This window comes from Mercurialis annua, linkage group LG3 (assembly GCF_937616625.2).
Source record: "Mercurialis annua linkage group LG3, ddMerAnnu1.2, whole genome shotgun sequence".
In the NCBI taxonomy this organism is placed as follows: domain Eukaryota; kingdom Viridiplantae; phylum Streptophyta; class Magnoliopsida; order Malpighiales; family Euphorbiaceae; genus Mercurialis; species Mercurialis annua.
The window spans coordinates 44,776,553-44,801,088 of NC_065572.1; positions in this window are offsets into that span (position 1 = coordinate 44,776,553).

Here is a 24,536-nt window from a genome sequence, read left to right on the forward strand (position 1 = left end):
ACCTGTCGTTCCGATAACCTAAGCACAGTATTGTTATATTACGCAAAATGTGCGTGAAAATAGACGCTAGATCAGTATGTCGCGTCTCAAGTCTCTTCAACGCGTTGTTCCGATTACCTAAGCAGGTTAGGTTATATAACGCAAAGTGTGCGTGAAACGTTACGCTAGATTAGTATGTCGCATTTCAAGTCTCTTTTACGCGTTGTTCTGATTACCTAAGCATGGTTAGTTATATTATGCAAAGTGTTCGAGGAAAGTGACGCTAGATTAGTATATCGTGTCTCAATTCTCTTTAACTCGTTGTACCGATTACCTAAGGATGGTTAGGTTACATTACGGAAAGTGTGCGTGAAAAGTAACAATACATTAGTATGTCGCGTCTCAAGTCTATTTAACGCGTCGTTCCGATTACATAAGAATGTTAAGGTTATATTACGCAAAGTGTGCATGAAAAGTTACGCAAGAATAGTATGTCGCGTCTCAATTCTCTTTAACGCGTTGTTCCAATTCCCAAAGTGTGCGTGAAAAGTTACACTAGATTAGTATGTCGTGTTTCAAGTCTCTATAACCCGTCGTTCCGGTTACCTAAGCATAGTTAGGTTATATTACACAAAGTGTGGTTACATCTTTTCTAGGATCGAGTGGAATTCCTTGATGTATCTCTGGAAATCCGCTTTTGCCTTGGACTGGTGGGGCTGGCATGTGCGTGAAACGTTACGCTAGGTTAGTATGTCGGGTTTCAAGTCTCTTTTACTCGTCGTTCCGATTACCTAAGCATGGTTAGGTTATATTATGCAAAGTGTGTGTGGAAAGTGACGCTAGATTAGTATGTCGTGTCTTAATTCTCTTTAACGTGTTGTACCGATTACCTAAGGATGGTTAGGTTACTTAACGCAAAGTGTGCGTGAAAAGTAACAATACATTAGTATGTCTCGTCTCAAATCTATTTAACGCGTCGTTCCGATTACCTAAGCATGGTTAGGTTATATTACGCAAAGTGTGCGTAGAAAGTTACGCTAGATTAGTATGTCGTGTTTCAAGTATCTTTAACCCGTCGTTCCGATTACCTAAGCACAATTAGGTTATATTACACAAAGTTTGCATGAAAAGAGATGCTAGATCAGTATGTCAGGTCTCAAGTCTCTTTAACGCGTTGTTCGATTACCTAAGCATGATTAGGTTATTTTACGCAAAGTGTGCGTGAAAAGTAACGCTAGATTAGTATGTCCCATCTCAAGTCAGTTTAAGGAAAGTATGCGCGAAAAGTAACAATACACTATATGTCGCGTCTCAATTCTCTTTAACGCGTTGTTCCATTTACCTAAGCATGCTTAGGTTATATTACGCAAACTGTGCGTGAAAAGTAACAATAAATTAGTATTATTTAACTCGTCGTTCCGATTTCCTAAGTATGGTTAGGTTATATTAAGCAAAGTGTGTGTGGATAGTGACGCTAGATTAGTATGTCGCGTCTCTCTTTAACGCGTTGTACCGATTATCTAAGGATGGTTAAATTAGTTTACGGAAAGTGTGCATGAAAAGTAACAATACATTAGTATGTTGCGTCTCAAGTCTATTTAACGCGTCGTTCCAATTACTTAAGCATGGTAAGGTTATATTACGCAAAGTGTGCGTGCAAAGTTACGCTAGATTAGATAAGTATGTCGTGTCTCATTTCTCTTTAACGCGTTATTCTGATTACCTAAGCATGGTTAGGTTATATTACGCAAAGTGTGCGTGAAAAGTAACAATTATTTAGTATGTCGAGTCACACGTCTCTTTAACGCATTGTTCCGATTACCTAAGCATGGTTAGGTTATATTACGCAAAGTGTGCATGGAAAGTGACACTAGATTAGTATGTGGAGTCTCAATTCTCTTTAACGCGTTGTACCGATTACCTAAGGATGGTTAGGTTACTTTACGGAAAGTCTGCGTGAAAAGTAGCAATACATCAGTATGTTGCGTCTCAAGTCTATTTAACGCGTCGTTCTGATTACCTAAGCATGGTTAGGTTATATTATGCAAAGTGTGCGTGAAAAGTTACTCTAGATTAGTATGTCGCGTTTCAAGTTTCTTTAATGCGTCGTTCTGATTACCTAAGCATAGTTAGGTTATATTACGCAAATTGTGCCTGAAAAAAGACGATATATTAGTATGTCGTGTCTCAAGTCTTTTTAACGCGTTGTTCCGATTACCTAAGCATGATTAGGTTATATTACGCAAAGTTAGGTTACTTTACGGAAAGTGTGCGTGAAAAGTAACAATACATTTATATGTCGCGTACCAAGTATATTTAACGCGTCGTTCGTATTACCTAAGCATGGTTAGGCTATATTACGTAAAGTGTGCGTGAAAAGTTCCGCTAGATTAGTATGTCGCGTCTCAATTCTCTTTAACGCGTTGTTCAGATTACCTAAGCATGGTTAGGTTATATTATGCAAAGTGAGTGTGAAAAGTTACACTAGATCAATATATCGTGTTTCAAGTATCTTTAACGCGTCATTCTGATTACATAAGCATAGTTAGATTATATTACGCAAAGTGTGCCTGAAAAGTGACGCTAGATTAGTATGTCGCGTCTCAAGTCACTTTAACTCGTCGTTCCGATTACCATGCTTATGACGCGTCACAAGTCTCTCTAACGCGTCGTTTCAATTACCTAAGCATGGTTAGGTCATATTACGCAAAGTGTGCGTGAAAAATGACAATGGATTAGTATGTCTCGTCTCACGTCTTTTTGACGCGTCGTTCCGATTACCTAAGCATGGTTAGGTTATATTACGGAAAGTCTGCGTGAAAATTGACGCTAGATTAGTATGTCGCGTCTCAATTCTCATTAACGCGTCGTTTCGATTACCATGTTTATGTCTGGTCAAATTCTCTCTAACGCGTCGTTCCGATTACCTAAGCATTGTTAGGTTATATTACGCAAAGTGTGCGTGAAAGTGACGCTAGATTAGTATGTCGTGACTCAAGTGTATTTAACGCGTCGTTCCGATTACCTAAGCATAATAAGGTTATATTATGCAAAGTGTGTATGAAAAGTGACACTAAATTAGTATGTCGCGTCTCAAGTCTCTTTAACGCGTCGTTCCGATTACCTAAGCATGGTTAGGTTATATTACGCAAAGTGTTCTCGAAAAGTCGTTAGATTAGTATGGCGCGTCCTAAGTCTATTTGATGCGTCACTCAGATTACCTATACATGGTTAGGTTATATTACGCAAAGTGTGCGTGAAAAGTGACGCTAGATTAGTATGTCATGTCTCAAGTCTCTTTAACGCGTCGTTCCTATTACCTAAGCATGGTTAGATTATTTTATGCAAAGTGTGCGTGAAAAGTTACGCTAGATTAGTATGTCGAGTCTCAAGTCTCTTTAACGCGTGGTTCCGATTACCTAAGAATGGTTATGTTATGGTACGCCAAGTGCGCGTTAAAATTGTCGCTAGATTAGTATGTCGCGTCAAAAGTCTCTCTAACGCGTCGTTTCGATTACCATGCTTATGTCACGTCACAAGTTTCTCTAAGACGTCGTTCTGATTGTTAGGTTATAATACGCAAAGTGTGCGTGAAAATTGACAATTGATTAGTATGTCTTGTCTCAAGTCTTTTAATCGCGTCGTTCCGATTACTTAAGCATGGTTAGGTTATATTACGCAAAATGCGCGTGGAAAATGACGCTAGATAAGTATGTTGCCTCTCAAGTCTCTTTAACGCGTCGTTCCGATTACCTCAGCATGGTTAGGTTATATAAAGCAAAGCGTGCGTAAAAAGTAACACTAGATTTGTATTGCGCGTTTCAAGTCTCTTTAATGCATCGTTTCAATTACCATGCTTATGTCGCGTCACAAGTATCTCTAATGCGTCATTCTGATTACCTAAGCATGGTTAGGTTATATTACGTAAAGTATGCATGAAAAGTGAAAATAGATTAGTATGTCGCATCTCAAGTCTATTTAACGCGTCATTCTGATTACCTAAGCATGGTTAGGTTATTTTACGCAAAGTGTGCGTGAAAAGTGACGCTAGATTAGTATGTCGCGTCTCAAGTCCCTTTAACGCGTGTTCTGATTACCTAAGCATGGTTAAGTTATACTACACAAAGTGTGCGTGAAAAGTAACATTTGATTAGCATGTCACGTCTAGAGTCTCTTAAACGCGTCGTACTGATTACCAAAACATGGTTATGTTATATTATGCCAAGTGCGCGTAAAAGGGTCGCTAGATTAGTATGTTGCGTCACAAGTCTCCTTAACGCGTTGTTACGATTAACTATGCATGGTTAAGTTATGTTACGCAAAGTGTGCGTAAAAAGTGACGTTAGATAAGTATGGCGCGTCTCAAGTCTCTTTAACATATCGTTTCGATTACCATGCTTATGTCACGTTACAAGTCTCTCTAACATGCCGTTCGAATTGCCAAAGCATGGCTAGGTTATATTACGCAAAGTGTGCGTGAAAAGTAACGCTAGATTAGTATGTCGCGTTTCAAGTCTCTTTAACGCGTCGTTCCAATTACCAAAGCATGGTTAGATTATATTACTCTATGTGTGCGTGAAAACATTTGCTAGGTTAGTATGTCACGTCTCAAGTCTCTTAAAGCGTCGTTCCGATTACCTAATCATGATTAGGTTGTATTACGCAAAGTGTGCGTGAAAAGTGACGCTAGATTAGTATGTCGCTTCTCAAGTCTCTTTAATGCGTCGTTCCGATTACCTAAGCACGGTTAGGTTATAATACGCAAAGCGTACGTAAAAAGTGACGCTAGATTAGTATGGCGCGTGTCAACTCTCTTTAACGCGTCGTTTCGCTTACTGTGCTTATGTCGCGTCACAAGTGTGTCTAACGCGTCATTTTGATTACCTAAGCATGGTTAGATTATATTACGCAAAGTGTGCATGAAAAGTTACAATAGATTAGTATGTCGCGTCTAAAGTCTCATTAACGCGCCGTTCCGATTACCTAGGCATGGTTAGGTTATTTTACGCAAAGTGTGGGTGAAATGTTACGCTAGATTAGTATGTCGCGCCTCGAGTCCTTTTAACCTAAGCATGAATAGGTTATATTACGCAAACTGTGCGTGAAAACTGACGCTAGATTAGAATATCGCGTCTCAAGTCTCTTTAACGCGTCGTTTCGATTCCCTAAGCATTGTCAGGTTATATTACGCAAAGCGTGCGTAAAAAGTGACGCTATATTAGTATGGCGCGTTTCAAGTTTCTTTAACGTGTCGCTTCGATTACCATGCTTATGTCGCGTCACAAGTGTCTCTAAAGCGTCGTTCTGATTCCCTAAGCATGGTTAGGTTATATTACGCAAAGTGTGCGTGAAAAGTGACAATAGATTAGTATGTCGTGTCTGAAGACTCTATAACTCGTCGTTTCGATTACCTAAGCATGGTTAGGTTATATTACTTAAATTGTGCATGAAAAGCGATAATAGATTTGTATGTCGTGTCTCAAGTCACTTTATCGCGTCGTTTCGATTACCATTCTTATGTCGCGTCACAAGTCTCTCTAACGCGTCGTTCCGATTACCTAAGCATGGTTAGGTTATATTACGCAATGTGTGCGTGAACACTGTTGCTAGGTTGGTATGTCGCGTTTCAAGTCTCTTTAATGCGTCGTTCCGATTCCCTAAGCATGGTTAGGTTATATTACATAAAGTGTGCGTGAAAAGTGACAATAGATTAGTATGTCGTGTCTGAAGTCTCTATAACTCGTCGTTTTGATTACCTAAGCATGGTTAGGTTATTTTACGCAAAGTGTGCGTGAAAAGTGACGCTAGATTAGTATGTCACATCTCAATTCCCTTTAACGCATCGTTTCGATTGCCAAAAAATGGTTATGTTTTACTACGCCAAGTACGCGTTAAAAGTGTTGCTAGATTAGTATGTCGCATCACAAGTCTCTTTAACACGTTGTTATGATTACTTAAGCATGATTAAGTTATATTACGCAAAGTATGCATAAAGAGTGATGCTAGATTAGTATGGCACGTCTCAAGTCTCTTCAATGCATCGTTTCGATTACCATGCTTATGTCACGTTACAAGTCTTAAGTCTCTTTAACGCGTGTTCTGATTACCAAAGCATGGTCATGTTATATAACGCAAAATGTGCCTGAAAAGTGACGCTAGAACAGTATGTCGCGTCTCAAGTCTCTTTAACGCGTTGTTCCGATTACCTAAGCATAGATAGGTTATAATACGCAAAGCGTGGGTAAAAAGTGACGGTAGATTAGCATGGCACGTTTCAAGTCTCTTTAACGCGTCATTTCGATTATCATTGTCGCGTCACCAGTTTCTCTAACGCGTCGTTCTGATTACCTAAGCATAGTTAGGTTATAATACGCAAAGCGTGCGTAAAAAGTGACGCTAGATTAGTATGGCACATTTCAAGTAACTTTGACGCGTCGTTTTGATTACCATTGTCGCGTCACAAGTTTCTCTAACACGTCGTTCCGATTACATAAGCATGCTAGGTTATTTTATGCAAAGTGTGCGTGAAAAGTGACGCTAGATTAATATGTCGTGTCTCAAGTCTCTTTTACGCGTCGTTCCGATTACCTAAGCATGGTTAGGTATTATACAAAGTGTGCGTGAAAACTGGCGCTAGATTAGTATGTCGCTACTCAAGTCTCTTTAACGCATCGTTCCGATTTCCTAAGCATGGTTAGGTTATATATTATGCAAAGTCTGTGTAAGAAAAGTGATGCTAGATTAGTATGGCGCATCTCAAGTCTCTTTAACGCGTCGTTTCGATTACCATGCTTATGTCGCGTCACAAGCCTCTCTAACGCGTCGTTGCGATTACCTAAGCATGATTGATTTATATTACGCAAAGTGTGCGTAAAAATTGACGCTAGATTAGTATGTCGCGTGACAAGTCTATCTAACGCGTCGTTCCAATTACATAAGCATGATTAGGTTATATTACGCAAAGTGTGCGTAAAAATTGACACTAGATTAGTATGTCGCGTCTCAAGCCTCTTTAATGCTTCGTTCCGATTACCTAACCATGGTTAGGTTATATTACTTAAATTGTGCATGCAAAGCGACAATAGATTTGTATGTCGTGTCTCAAGTCTCTTTAACGCGTCGTTTCGATTACCATTCTTATGTCGCGTCACAAGTCTCTCTAACGCGTCGTTCCGATTACCTAAGCATGGTTAGGTTATATTACGCAATGTGTGCGTGAACACTGTTGCTAGGTTGGTATGTCTCGTTTCAAGTCTCTTTAATGAGTCGTTCCGATTACCTAAGCATGGTGAGGTTATATTACGCAAACTGTGCGTGAAAAGTGACGCTAGATTAGTATGTCGCGTCTCAAGTCTCCTTAACGCGTCGTTCCGATTCCCTTAGCATAGTCAAGTTATATTACGCAAATCGTGCGTAAAAAGTGACGCTAGATTAGTATGGCGCGTTTCAAGTTTCTTTAACGTGTTGCTTCGATTACCATGCTTATGTCGCGTCACAAGTGTCTCTAACGCGTCGTTCTTATTCCCTAAGCATGGTTAGGTTATACTACGCAAAGTGTGCGTGAAAAGTGACAATAGATTAGTATGTCGTGTCTGAAGTCTCTATAACTCGTCGTTTCGATTACCTAAGCATGGTTAAGGTTATTTTACGCAAAGTGTGCATGAAAAGTGACGCTAGATTAGTATGTCGCGTCTCAAGTCCCTTTAGCGCGTCGTTCCGATTGCCAAAGCATGGTTATGTTTTATTACGCCAAGTGCGAATTAAAAGTGTCGCTAGATTAGTATGTCGCGTCACAAGTCTCTTTAACGCGTTGTTATAATTACCTAAGCATGGTTATTTTGTATTACGCAAAGTATGCATAAAGAGTTATGCTAGATTAGTATGGCGCGTCTCAAGTCTCTTCAATGCATCGTTTCGATTACCATGCTTATGTCACGTTACAAGTCTCAAGTCTCTTTAACGCGTTTTCCGATTACCAAAGCAAGGTCATGTTATATTACGCAAAATATGCCTGAAAAGTGACGCTAGAACAGTATGTCGCGTCTCAAGTCTCTTTAACGCGTTGTTCCGATTACCTAAGCATAGTTAGGTTATAATACGCAAAGCGTGGGTAAAAAGTGACGGTAGATTAGCATGGCACGTTTCAAGTCTCTTTAACGCGTCGTTTCGATTACCATTGTCGCGTCTCAAGTTTTTCTAACGCGTCGTTCTGATTACCTAAGCATAGTTAGGTTATAATACGCAAAGCGTGCGTAAAAAGTGACGCTAGATTAGTATGGCACGTTTCAAGTCACTTTGACGCGTCGTTTCGATTACCATTGTCGCGTCACAAGTTTCTCTAACGCGTCGTTCCGATTACATAAGCATGCTAGGTTATTTTACGTAAAGTGTGCGTGAAAAGTGACGCTAGATTAATATGTCGCGTCTCAAGTCTCTTTAACGCGTCATTCTGATTACCTAAGCATGGTTAGGTTATATTATGCAAAGTGTGCGTGAAAACTGGCGCTAGATTAGTATGTCGCTTCTCAAGTCTCTTTAACACCTCACTCCGATTTCCTAAGCATGGTTAGGTTATATTATGCAAAGTCTGTATAAAAAGTGATGCTAGATTAGTATGGCGCGTCTCAAGTCTCTTTAGCGCGTCATTTCGAATACCATGCTTATGTCGCGTCACAAGTCTCTCTAATGCGTCGTTGCGATAACCTAAGCATGTTTAATTTATATTATGCAAAGTGTGCGTAAACGTCAACGCTAGATTAGTATGTCGCATCACAAGTCTATCTAACGCGTCATTCCAATTAAATAAGCATGGTTAGGTTATATTACGCAAAGTGTGCGTGAAAAGTGACGCTAGATTAGTATGTCGCGTCTCAAGTCTCTTTAATGCTTCGTTCCGATTACCTAGGCATGGTTAGGTTACATTACGCAAAGTGTGCGTGAAAAGTGACATTAGATTAGTATGTAGCATCTCAAGTCTCTTTAACGCGTTGTTCCGATTACCTAGGCATGGTTAGGTTATTTTACGCAAAGTGTGCGTGAAAAGGGACGCTAAATTAGGATGACGCGTCTCAAGTCTCTTTAATGCGTATTCCGATAAGCTAAGCATGGTTTGGTTATATTACGTAAAGTGTGCGTGAAAAGTGACGCTAGATTAGTATGTCTCGTCTCAAGTCTCTTTGACGCGTCTTTCCGATTACGTAAGTATGGTTAGGTTATATTACGCTAAGTGTGCGTGAAAAGTGACGCTACATTAATATGTTGCTACTCAAGTCTCTTTAATGCGTCGTTCCGATTTCCTAAGCATTGTTAGGTTATATTACGCAAAGTTTGCATGAAAAGTGACGCTAGATTAATATGTCTCTACTCAAGTCTCTTTAATGCGTCGTTCCGATTTTCGAAGCATGGTTCGGTTATATTACGCAAAATTCGCGGGAAAAGTGACGCTAGATTAGTATCTCGCCTCTGAAGTCTCTTTAACGAGCCGTTATGATTACCTAAGCATGGTTAGGTTATACTACGCAAAGTGTGCGTGAAAAGTGACGCTAGATTAGTATGTCGCATCTCAAGTCTCTCTAACGCATCGTTCCGATTACCTAAGCATGGTTAGGTTATATTACGCAAATTGTGTGTGAAAAGTGACACTAGATTAGTATATTGCGTCTCAAGTCTCTTTATCGCGTCGTTCCGATTACTTAAGGCATGGTTAGGTTATATAACGCAAAGTGTGCGTGAAAAGTGACGCTAGATTAGTATGTCGCGTCTCAAGTCCCTTTAACGCGTCGTTCCGATTGCCAAAGCATTGTTATGTTTTATTACGCAAAGTGTGCGTGAAAAGTGACGTTGGATTAGTATGTCGCGTCTCAAGTCTCTCTACCGTGTAGTTCCTATTACCTAAGCCTGGTTAGGTTATTTTACGAAAAGTGTGCATGAAAAGTAACGCTAGATTAGTATGTCGCGTCTAAAGTCTCTATAAGGCGTCATTTCGATTACCTATTCATGGTTTAGGTAATATTACGCAAAGTGTGGATGAAAAGTTGCAATAGATTAGTATGACGTGTCTCAAGTCTCTTTAACGCGTCGTTTCGATTACCTTAGCTTGGTTAGGTTATATTACGCAATGTGTGTGTGAAAACTGTTGCTAGGTTAGTATGTCGCGTCTCAAGTCTCTTTAACGCGTCGTTACGATTGGCTAAGCATGGTTAGGTTTAGATTAGTATGTCGCGTCTCAAGTCTCTTAAATGCGTCGTTCCGATTAACTAAGCATGGTTAGGTTTAGATTAGTATGTCGCGTCTTAAGTCTCTTTAACGCGTCGTTACGATTACCTAAGCATGGTTAGGTTATATTACGCAAAGTGTGCATAAAAAGTGACGCTTGATTAGTATGGCGCGTGTCAAGTCTCTTAAACGCGTCGTTCCGATTATCTTAGCATGGTCAGGTTATTTTACGCAAAGTGTGCGTGAAAAGTGACGCTAGATTAGTAGAGCGTCTTAAGTCTCTTTAACGCATGTTCCAATTTCCTAAGCATTGTTACGTTATAGTACGCAAAGTGTGCGTGAAAAGTGATGCTAGATTAGTATGTCGCGTCTGAAGTCTCTTTAATGCGTCGTTCCGATTACCTAGTCCCATAGGTTATACTATGCAAAGTGTGCGTGGAAAGTGATGCTAGATTAGTATGTTACGTCTCAAGTCTCTCTAACGCGTCGTTCCGATTACCTAAGCATGGTTAGGTTATATTACGCAAAGTGTACGCATAAAGTGACGTTAGATTAGTATGTCACGTCTCAAGTCTCTTTAACGCGTCGTTCCGATTACCTATGCATTGTTAGGCTATATTACGCAAAGTGTGCGTGAAAAGTGACGTTAGATTAGTATGTCGCGTCTAATGTCTCTTTAACGCGTCGTTCTAAGTACCTAAGCATGGTTAGGTTATATTACGCAAAGTGTGCGTGAAAAGTGACGCTAGATTAGTTTGTCGCATCTCAAGTCTCTCGAACGCGTTGTTCCTATTACATAGCCTGGTTAGGTTATTTTGCGCGAAGTGTGCGTGAAAAGTGACGCTAGATAAGTATATCGCGTCTCAAGTCTCTTTAAGGCGTCGTTCCGATTACCTAATTATGGTTAGTTATATTACGCAAAGTGTGCATGAAAAGTGACAATAGATTAGTATGACGCGTCTCAAGTCTATTTAACGCGTCGTTTCGATTACCATGCTTATGTCGCGTCACAAGTCTTTTTAACGCGTCGTTCCGATTACTTAAGCATGGTTTGGTTATATTACACAAAGTGTGCATAAAAAGTGAAAATAGATTAGTATGTCACATCTCAAGTCTCTTTAACGCGTCGTTCCGATTACCTAAGCATGGTTAGGTTATATTACGCAATGTGTTCGTGAATAGTGACGCTAGATTAATATGTCGCGTCTCAAGTCTCTTTAATGCGTAGTTTCGATTACCTAAGCATGGTTAGTTTATATTACGCTAAGTGTGAGTAAAAAGTGACACTAAATTAGTATGCCGCGTCTCAAGTAACTTTAACGCGTCGTTCCAATTACCTAACCATGGTTATGTTTTATTACGCAAAGTGTGTGTAAAAAGTGACGCTAGATTAGTATGGCTTGTTTCAAGTCTCTTTAACGCGTCTTTTCTATTTCCATGCTTATGTCGCATAACGAGTGTCTCGAACACGTCGTTCTAATTAACTAAGCATGGTTCGGTTATGTTGCGCAAAGTGTGCGTGAAAAGTGTGCGTGAAAAGTGACAATAGATTAATATGTTGCGTCTCAATTCTATTTAATGCGTCGTTCGGATTACCTAAGCATGGTTAGGTCATATTACGCAAAGTGTGCGTGAAAAGTGATGCTAGATTAGTATGTCGCTACCGTAATTATGTCGCGTCCCAAGTGTCTCTAACGCGTCGTATCGATTACCTAAGCATGGTTAGGTTATATTACGCAAAGTGTGCGTGAAAAGTGACGCTAGATTAGTATGTCACTTCTTAGGTCTCTTTAATGAGTCGTTCCGATTACCTAAGCATGTTTATGTTATATTACGCAAAGTGTGCGTGAAAAGTGACAATTGATTATTATGTCGCGTCTCAAGTCTCTTTAAAGCGTCGTTTCGATTACCAATGTTATGTCGCGTCACAAATCTCTTTAACGCGGTGTTCCGATTACCTAAGCATGGTTAGGTTATATTGCGCTAAGTGTGTGTTAAATGTGAAAATAGATTAGTATGTCGCGTCTCAAGTCGCTTTAACGCGTCGTTCTGATTACCTAAGCATGGTTAGATTATATTACGCAAAGAGTGTGTGAATAGTGACGCTAGATTAGTATGTCGCGTCTCAAGTCTCTTTAACGCGTAGTTCCGATAACTTAAGCATGGTTTGCTTATATTACGCAAAGTGTGAGTCAAAAGTGACGTTAAATTAGTATGGCGCGTCGTTCCAATTACCTAAGCATGGTTAGGTTATATTACGCAATGTGAGTGTAAGAGGTGACGCTAGATTAGAATGGCGAGTTTCAAGTCTCTTTAACGCGTCTTTTCGATTGTAATGCTTATGTCGCGTAACAAGTGTCTCTAACGCGTTGTTCTGATTAACTAAGCATGGTTAGGTTATATTACGCATAGTGTGCGTGAAAAGTGACAATGAATTAGTATGCTTCGTCTCAAGTCTCCGATTACCTAAGCATGGTTATGTTATATTACGCCAAGTGCGCGTTAAAAGTGTCGCTAGATTAGTATATCGAGTGACAAGTCTCTTTAACGCATTGTTACGATTACCTAAGCATGGTTAAGTTATATGACGCAAAGTGTGCGTAAAAAGTGACTCTAGATAAGTATGGCGTGTCTCAAGTCTCTTTAACGCGGTGTTTTGATTACCAATGTTATGTCACGTTGTCTCTCTAACACATCGTTCCGATTACCAAAGCATGGTTAGGTTATATTCCGCAAAGTGTGCATTTCAGTGACAATAGATTAGTATGTCGTATCTCAAGTTTCTTTAACGGGTCGTTCCGATTACCTAAGCATGGTTAGGTTATATTACGCAAAGCGTGCGTAAAAAGCGACGCTAGATTTGTTTGGCGCGTTTCAAGTCTTTTTAACGCGTCGTTTCGATTACCATGCTTATGTCGCGTCACACGTATCTATAGCGCGTTGTTCCGATTACCAAAGCATGGTTAGGTTATATTACGTACAGTGTGCATGAAAAGTAACGCTAGATTAGTATGTCGTGTGTCAAGTCTCTTTGACGCGTCATTCCGATTACCTAAGCATGGTTAGGTTATATTACGCAAAGTGTGCGTGAAAAGTGACAATAGATTAGTATGTCACTTCTCAAGTCTCTTTAACGCGTCATTCCGATTACCAAGGCATGGTTAATAGTGACGCTAGATTAGTATGTCGCGTCTCAAGTCTCTTTAATGCGTGTTCCGATTACCTAAGCATGGTTAGGTCATATTACGTACAGTGTGCGTGAAAAGTGACGCTAGATTAGTATGTCGCGTCTCAAGTCTCTTTAACGCATGTTCCGATTACCTAAGCATGGTTAGGTTATATTACGTACAGTGTGCGTGAAATGTGACGCTAGATTAGTATGTCGTGTCTCAAGTCTCTTTAATGCGTCATTCCGATTACCTAAGCATGGTTAGGTTATATTACGCAAAGTGTGCATGAAAAGTAACAATAGATTAGTATGTCACTTCTTAAGTCTGTTTAACTCGTCGTTCTGATTACCTAAGCATGGTTAGGTTATATTGTGCAAATTCTGCGTAAAAAGTGACGCTAGATTTGTATGGCGCGTTTCAAGTCTCGTTAACGCGTCGTTTCGAGTACCATGCTTATATCGCGTCACAAGTTTCTCTAACGCGTCGTTCCGATTACCTAAGCATGGTTAGAATATATTACGCAAATTGTGAGTAAAAAGTGACGCTAAATTAGTATGACGCATCTCACGTGAATTTAACGCGTCGTTCCGATTGCCTTAGCATGGTTAGGTTATATTACGCAAAGTGTGTGCAAAAGGTGACGCTAGATTAGTATGTCGCGTCACAAGTCTCCCTAACACGTCGTTCCGATTACTTAAGCATGGTTATGTTATATTTACGCAAAGTGTGCGTGAAAACTGTTGCTAGTTTAGTATGTCGCGTCTCAAGTCTCCTTAATGCGTCGTTTCGATTACCTAAGCATGGTTAGATTATATTACGCAAAGTGTGCGTGAAAATTGGCAATAGATTAGTATGTCGTGTCTCAAGTCTCTTTAACGCATTTTTTTGATTACCATGCTTATGTCGCGTCACAAGTCTCTAACACGTCGTCACGGTTACCAAAGCACGGTTAGGTTGTATTACGCAAAGTGTTCGTAAAAAGTGACGCTAGATTAGTATGGCGCGTCTCAGGTCTCCTTAACGCGTAGTTTCGATTACCATGCTTATGTCACATTACAAGTCTCTTTAACACGTCGTTCCGATTACCAAAGCATGGTTAGGTTATATTACGCAAAGAGACTTGAGATGCGACATACTAATCTAGCGTCAATTTTCGCGCAAACTTTGCGTAATATAATGCATAGGAAATCGGAACGACGCGATAAAGAGACTTGAGTAGCGACATACTAATCTAGCGTCACTTTTCACGCACACTTTGCGTAATATAACCTAACCACGCTTAGGTAATCGGAAAGACGCGTTAACGAGACTTGAGACGCGACATACTAATCTAGCGTCACTTTTCACCCACATTTTACGTAATATAACCAAACCATGATTAGGTAATCAGAATACGCATTAAAGAGACTTGAGATGCGACGTACTAATCTAGCGTCACTTTTCACGCGCACCTTGCGTAAAATAACCTAACCATGCCTAGGTAATCGAAACGACGCGTTAAAGAGACTTGAGAAACGACGACATGCTAATCTATTGTCACTTTTCACGCACACTTTGCGTAATATAACCTAATCATGCTTAGGTAATCAGAACGACGCGTTAGAGACACTTGTGACGCGACATATGCACAATAATCGAAACGACGCTTTAAAGATACTTGAAACGCGCCATACTAATCTAGCATCATTTTTACGCACGCTTTGTGCAATATAACCTAACCATGCTTAGGTAATCGGAACGACGCGTTAAAGAGACTTGAGACGCGACATACTAATCTAGGTGTCACTTTTCACGCACACTTTGCATAATACAACCTAACCATGATTAGGTAATCGGAACGACGCATTAAAGAGACTAGAGACACGACATACTAACTTGTGTGTGTAATATAACCTAACCATGCTTTGGTAATCAGAAAGACGCGTTAAAGAGACTTCAGACGCGACATACTAATCTAGCGTCACTTTTCAGGCACACTTTGCGTAAAATAACCTAACCCTGCTTAAGTAATTAGAACGACACGTTAAAGAGACTTGCGACGCGACATACTAATCTATTGTCACTTTTCACGCACACTTTATGTAATATAACCTAACCATGCTTTGGTAATTTGAACAACGTGTTAGAGAGACTTGTAACGTGACATATAAGTATGGTAATCAAAACGATGCGTTAAAGAGACTTGAGACGCGCCATACTAAACAATCGTCACTTTTTTACGCACACTTTGTGCAATATAACTTTACCATGCTTAGGTAATCGTAACCACGCGGTAAAGAGATTTGAGCTGCAATATACTAATATAGCGACACTTTTAACGCGCACTTGGCATTCATAACATAACTATGCTTTGGTAATCGAAACGATGCGTTAAAGAGAGTTGAGACGCGACATACTAATCTAGCGTCATTTTTCATGCACAGTTTGCGTAATATAACCTAACCATGCTTACGTAATCGGAACACGAGTTAAAGGGACTTGAGACGCGACATACTAATCTAGCATAACTTTTCACGCAAACTTTTTGTAACATAACTTAACCACGCGTAGGTAATCGGAACGACGCGTTAATGAGAGTTGAGATGCGATATACTAATCTATTGTCACTTTTCACGCACACTTTGCGTAATATAACCTAACCATGCTTAGGTAATCGGAACGACGCCTTAAAGTGACTAGAGACGCGACATACTAATCTAGCGTCACTTTTCACGCACACTTTCCTTAATATAACCTAACCATGCTTAGGTAATCAGAACGACGCGTTAGATAGACTTGTGACGCGGCATACTAATCTAGCGTCACTTTTCACGCACAATTTGCGTAATATTACTTAACCATGCTTAGGTAATCTAAACGGCGAGTTAAAGAGACTTGAGACGCGACATACTATAATATAGTGTCACTTTTCACGCACACTACCTAACCATGCTTAGGTAATCGGAACGACGCGTTAAAGAGACTTGTGATACGACACACTAATCTAGTTTCACTTTTCACGCACACTTTGCGTAGTATAATCTAACCATGCTTAGGTAATTGTAACGACTAGTTAAAGAGACTTAAGAAGCGACACAGTAATCTAGCGTCACTTTTCACACACACTTTGTGTAATATAATATAACCATTCTTTGGTAATCGGAACACGCGTTAAAGAGACTTGAGACCAAACATACTATTCTAGCGTCACTTTTCACGCACACTTTAAGTAATATAACCTAACCATGCTTAGATAATTGGAACAATGGTTAGAGAGGCTTGAGACGCGACATACTAATCTAGCGTCACTTTTCACACACACTTTGTGTAATCTATCTTAACCATACTTAGATAATCAGAACGACGCGTTAGAGACACTTGTGAGGTGACATATGCATGGTAATCGAAACGATGCGTTAAAAAGACTTGAAACGCGCCATAATAATCTAATGTCACTTTTCACGCACACTTTGTGTAATGTAACCTAACCATGCTTAGGTAACTGGAATGACTCGTTAAAGAGACTTGAGATGCGACATACTAACATAGCGACAGTTTTCACGGACACATTGCGTAATATAACCTAACCATATATAGGTAATCAGAACGAGCGTTAAAGAGACTTGAGACGCGACATACTAATCTAGCGTCACTTTTCACGCACAATTTGCGTAAAATAACCTAACCATGCTTAGGTAATTAGAACGACGCGTTAAAGAGACTTGAGATGCGACATACTAATCAATTGTCACTTTTCACGCACATTTTGCGTAATATAACCTAACCATGCTTAGGTAATTGGAACGACATGTTAGAGAGACTTGTAACGTGACATAAGCATGGTAATCAGAACGTCTTTTCAACTGTCCCTTTTCATGCACAATTGCATAATATACCCTAACCATGCTTAGTTAATCAGAACGACGCGTTAGAAACACTTGAAAAGACGCGTTAAAGAGACTTGAAACGTGCCACACTTTGCGAAATATAACCTAACCATGCTTAGGTTATCGGAACGACGCGTAAAAGTGACTTGAGACGCGCTACAGTAATTTAGCGTTACTTTTTACTCACACTTTGCGTGATATAACCTAACCATGCTTAGATAATCAGAACGACTCGTTGAAGAGACTTGAGACGCAACATGCTAATCTAGCGTCACTATTCACGCACTCTTTGCGTAATATAACATAACCATGCGTAGGTAATCAGAACGACGCGTTAAAGATACCTGAGACGCAACATACTAATCTATTTTCACTTTTCACGTACACTTTGCATAATATAACCTAACCATCCTTAGGTAATCGGAACGACGTGTTAGAGAGACTTGTGACGGGACATAAGCATGGTAATCAAAACGACGCGTTAAAGTGACTTTAGACACGACATACTAATCTATGGTCGCTTTTCACGCAAACTTTGCGTAATATAACCTAACCATGCTTAGGTAACCGGAACGACGCATTAAAGAGAGTTGAGACGCGAGATACTAATCTAGCGTCCCTTTTCAAGCACACTTTGCGTAATATAACCTAACCATCCTTAAGTAATCGGAACAACGCGTTAGAGAGACTTGTGACGCGACATACTAATCTAGTGTCACTTTTCACGCACACTTTGCCTAATATAGCTCAACCATGCTTAGGTAATCGGCACGACGCGTTAGAGAGACTTGTGACGCGACATAAGCATGGTAATCGAAACGACGCGTTATAGAGACTTGAGACTTATCATACTAATCTAGCGTCACTTTTTACGCTGACTTTGCGTAATATAACCTAACCATGCTTAGGTAATAGGAACAACGAGTTAAAGAGACTTGAGACGCGACATACTAATCTAGCGTCACTATTTACGCACACTTTGCATAATCTAACCTAACCATATATAGGTAATCAGAACGAGCGTTAAAGAGACTTGAGACGCGACATACTAATCTAGCGTCACTTTTCACGCACAATTTGCGTAAAATAACCTAACCATGCTTAGGTAATTAGAACGACGCGTTAAAGAGACTTGAGATGCGACATACTAATCAATTGTCACTTTTCACGCACATTTTGCGTAATATAACCTAACCATTCTTAGGTAATTGGAACGACGTGTTAGAGAGACTTGTAACGTGACATAAGCATGGTAATCAGAACGTCTTTTCAACTGTCCCTTTTCACGCACAATTGCATAATATACCCTAACCATGCTTAGTTAATCAGAACGACGCGTTAGAGACACTTGAAAAGACGCGTTAAAGAGACTTGAAACGTGTCACACTTTGCGAAATATAACCTAACAATGCTTAGGTTATCGGAACGACGCGTAAAAGTGACTTGAGACGCGCTACAGTAATTTAGCGTTACGTTTTACTCACACTTTGCAGGATATAACCTAACCATGCTTAGGTAATCAGAACGACTCGTTGAAGAGACTTGAGACGCAACATGCTAATCTAGCGTCACTATTCACGCACTCTTTGCGTAATATAACATAACCATGCGTAGGTAATCAGAACGACGCGTTAAAGATACCTGAGACGCAACATACTAATCTATTTTCACTTTTCACGAACACTTTGCATAATATAACCTAACCATCCTTAGGTAATCGGAACGACATGTTAGAGAGACTTGTGACGGGACATAAGCATGGTAATCAAAACGACGCGTTAAAGTGACTTTAGACACGACATACTAATCTATGGTCGCTTTTCACGCAAACTTTGCGTAATATAACCTAACCATGCTTAGGTAATCGGAACGATCCATTAAAGAGAGTTGAGACGCGACATACTAATCTAGTGTCCCTTTTCAAGCACACTTTGCGTAATATAACCTAACCATGCTTAAGTAATCGGAACGACGCGTTAGAGAGACTTGTGACGCGACATACTAATCTAGTGTAACTTTTCACGCACACTTTGCCTAATATAGCTCAACCATGCTTAGGTAATCGGCACCACGCGTTAGAGAGACTTGTGACGCGACATAAGCATGGTAATCGAAACGACGCGTTATAGAGACTTGAGACTTATCATACTAATCTAGCGTCACTTTTTACGCTGACTTTGCGTAATATAACCTAACCATGCTTAGCTAATCGGAACGACGAGTTAAAGAGACTTGCGACGCGACATACTAATCTAGCGTCACTATTCACGCACACTTTGCATAATATAACTTAACCATGCTTAGGTAATCGGAACAACAAGTTAAAGAGTCTTGAGACGCGACATACTATAATCAAGCATCACTTTTCACGCACACTACCTAACTATGCTTAGGCAATCGGAACGACGCGTTAAAGAGACTTGAGACGCGACACACTAATCTAGCTTCACATTTCACGCACACTTTGCGTAGTATAACCTAACCATTCTTAGGAAATCGGAACGACAAGTTAAAGAGACTTGCGACGCGACAAACTAAACTATTGTCACTTCTTACAAAAAATTTGCGTAATATAACCCCAACATTCTTAGGTAATTGGAACGACGTGTTTGAGAGACTTGTAACATGACATAAACATGGTAATCGAAACGACGCGTTAAAGAGACTTGAGACATGTCATACTAATCTAGCGTCATTTTTTACGCACACTTAGCGTAATATAACCTAACTATGCTTAGGTAATCGTAACAACACGTTAAAGAGACTTGTGACGCGATATACTAATATAGGGACACTTTTAACGCGCACTTGGCATAATATAACATAGCCATGCTTTGGTAATTGGAACGACGCGTTAAAGAGACTTGAAACACGACATACTAATATAGCGTCACTTTTCACGCACACTCTGCGTAATATTACCTAACCATGCTTAGGTAATCGGAACACGCGTTAAAGGGACTTGAGACTCGACATACTAATCTAGTGTCACTTTTCACGCACACTTTGTGTAATATAACCTAACCATGCTTAGGTAATCAAAACAACGCGTTAAAGGGACTTGAGACGCGACATACTAATTTAGGGTCACTTTTCACGCACACTTTTTGTAATATAACCTTACCATGCTTAGGTAATCGGAACGAGACTTGTGACGCGATATATTAATATAGAGTCACATTTCACGCACTCTTTGTGTAATATAACCTAACCATGCTTTGGTAATCGGAACAACGAGTTAAAGAGTCTTGAGACGCAACATAAGCATGGTAATCAAAACGACGCGTTAAAAAGACTTGAGACCCGCCATACTAATCTAGCGTCACTTTTTACACAGACTTTGCGTAATATAACCTAACCATGCTTAGGTAATCGGAACGAGGTGTTAAAGAGACTTGTGACGTGACATAAGCATGGTAATCAAAACGACGCGTTAAAGAGACTTGAGACGTGCCATACTAATCTAGCGTCATTGTTTACGCACACTTAGCGTAATATAACCTAACTATGCTTAGGTAATCGTAACAACGCGTTAAAGAGACTTGTGACGCGACATACTAATCTAGTAACACTTTTAACGCGCACTTGGCATAATATAACATAGCCATGCTTTGGTATTCGGAACGACGCGTTAAAGAGACTTGTGACGCGACATAAGAATGGTAATCGAACGACGCGTTAGAGAAACTTGTGACGCGACATACTAATCTAGCGTCACTTTTCACGCACACTTTACATAATATAACTCAACCATGCTTAGGTAATCAAAACGACACCGTTAGAGAGACTTGTGACGTGACATAAGCATGGTAATCGAAAAGACGCGTTAAAGACACTTATAACGCGCCATGCTAATCTAGCGTCACTTTTTACGCTTACTTTGCGTAATATAACCTAACCATGCTTAGGTAATCGGAACGACGAGTTAAAGAGACTTGAGATTCGACATACTAATCTAGCGTCACTTTTCACGCACATTTTGCGTAATATAACTTAACAATGCTTAGGTAATCGTAACGACGAGTTAAAGAGTCTTGAGACGCGACATACTATAATCTAACGTCACTTTTCACTCACACTACCTAACCATGCCTAGGTAATCAGAACGACGTGTTAAAGAGACTTGAGACGCGACACACTAATCTAGCTTCACTTTTAATGACGTAGTATAGCCTAACCATGCTTAGGTAATTAGAATGACGCGTTAATAAGACTTGAGACGCGACATAGTAATCTAGCGTCACTTTTCATGCACACTTTGTGTAATATAACCTAACCATGTAAGTAATTGGAACGACGTGTTAAAGAGACTTGTAACGTGACATAAGCATGGTAATCAAAACGACGCGTTAAAGAGACTTGAGACGTGCCATACTAATCTAGCGTCATTTTGTACGCACACTTAGCGTAATATAACCTAACTATGCTTAGGTAATCGTAACAACGCGTTAAAGAGACTTGTGACACCACATACTAATCTGGTAACACTTTTAACGCACACTTGGCATAATATAACATAACCATGCTTTGGTATTCGGAACGACGCGTTAAAGAGACTTGTAACGCGACATAAGAATGGTAATCGAACGACGCGTTAGAGAAACTTGTGACGCGACGTACTAATCTAGCGTCACTTTTCACGCACACTTTACGTAATATAACTCAACCATGCTTAGGTAATCAGAATGACGCGTTAGAGAGACTTGTGACGCAACATAAGTATGGTAGTCGAAAAGACGCGTTAAAGAGACTTATGACGCGCCATACAAATCTTGCGTCACGTATTACGCTGACTTTGCGTAGTATAACCTAACCATGCTTAGGTAATCAGAACGACGAGCTAAAGAGACTTGAGACGCGACATACTAATTTAGCGTCACTTTTCATGCACACTTTGCGTAATATAACTACATCATGCTTAGGTAATCGGAACGACGAGTAAAAGAGACTTGAGACGCGACATACTAATCTAACGTTACTTTTCACGCACACTACCTAACCATGCTTAGGTAATCGGAACGACGCGTTAAAGAGACTTGAGACGCGACACACTAATCTAGCGTCACTTTTCACACACACTTTGTGTAATACAACCTAACCATGCTTAGGTAATCGAAACGACGCGTTAAAGAGACTTGAGACGCGACATACTAATCTAGCGTCACTTTTCACCCACACTTTACGTAATATAACTAAACCATGCTTAGGTAATCAGAACGATGAGTTAAAGAGACTTGAGACGCGACATACTAGTCAATCGTTACTTTTCACGCACACTACCTAACCATGCTTAGGTAATCGGAACAACGTGTTAAAGAGACTTGAGACGAAACACACTAATCTAGCTTCACTTTTCACGTAAACTTTGCGTAGTATAACCTAACCATGCTTAGGAAATCAGAACGACTCGTGAAAGAGACTTCAGATGTGACATACTAATCAATCACGCACACTTTGTGTAATATAACCTAACCATGCTTATATAATCGGAACACTCGTTAAAGAGACTTGAGACGGGACATACTAATCTAGCGTCACTTTTCACGCACACTTTGCGTAATATAACCAAACAATGCTTAGATAATCGGAACGACACGTTAAAGAGACTTGAGACACGACATACTAATCTAGCGTAACTTTTCATGCACACTTTGGTTAAAATAACCTAACCATGCTTAGGTAATCGGAACGACGCGTTAAAGATACTTAGGACGCGCCATACTAATCTAACGTCACTTTTCGAGCACACTTTGCGTAATACAACCTAACCATGCTTAGGTAATTGGAACGACGCATTAAAGAGACTTGAGACGCGCCATACTAATCTAACGTCACTTTTTACTCATACTTTGCGTAATATAAACTAACCATGCTTAGGTTATCATAACGAAAGCGTTAAAGAGACTTGAGACGCGACATACTAATCTAGCGTCACTTTTCACGCAAACTCTGCGTTATATAATCTAACCATTCTTAGGAAATCGGAACGACGCGTTAAAGAGACTTTAGTAGCGTCATTCTAATCTAGCGTCACTTTTCACGCACACTTTACGTAATATAACCTAAACATGCTTATGTAATCGGAATATGCATTAAAGAGACTTGAGGCGCGACATACTAATCTTGCATCACTTTTCACACACAGTTTGCGTTAAAAAACATAATCATTCCTAGGTAATCGGAACGACGCGTTAAAGAGACTTAAGACGCGACATATTAATTGATTGTCACTTTTCACGCACACTTTGCGTAATATAACCTAACCATGCTTAGGTAATCCGAACGACGCGTTAAAGATACTTGTGACCCGACATAAGCACAGTAATCGAAACGACGCGTTAAAGAGAGTTGAAACGCGCCATACTAATCTAGAGTCACTTTTTACGCACGCTTTGTGAAATATAACCTAACCATGCTTAGGTAATTGGAACGACGCGTTAAAAAGACTTGAGACGTGACATACTAATCTTGCCGTTACTTTTCACGCACACTTTGCGTAATATAACCTAACTACGCTTAGGTAATCAGAACGACGTGTTAAAGGGACTTGAGACGCGACATACTAATCTAGCGTCACTTTTCAGGCACACTTTGCGTGAAATAACCTAACCATGCTTAGGTAATCTGAACGACACGTTAAAGAGACTTGAGAGGCGACATACTAATCTATGGTCACTTTTCACGCAACCTTTGCGAAATATAACCTAACCATACTTAGGTTATCGGAACGACGCATTACTTGAGACGTGACATACTTATCTAGCGTCACTTTTCACGCACACTTTGCGTAATATAACCTAACCATGCTTAGGTAATGAGAACGACGCGTTTGAGAGACTTGAGACGCGATATAATCATGGTAATCAAAACAACGCGTTACAGAGACTTGAGACACGCCATACTAATTTAGCGTCACTTTTCCCGCACACTTTGCGTAATATAGCCTAATGATGCTTAGGTAATCGAAATGACGCGTTAGAGAGACTTGTGACGTGAGATACTAATCTAGCGTAACTTTTCACGCACACGTAACGTAATATAACTCAACCGTTTTAGGTAATCCGAACGACGCGTTAGAGAGACTTGTGACGCGACATAAGCATGGTAATCAAAATGATGCGTTAAAGAGACTTGAGACGCGCCATACTAATCTAGCGTCACGTTTTACGCAGACTTTGCGTAATATAACCTAAGCATGGAGACTTGAGAGGCGACATACTAATCTAGCGTCACTTTTCACGCACACTTTGCGTAATATAACTAAATCATGGTTAGGTAATCGGAACGACGCGTTAAAGAGACTTGA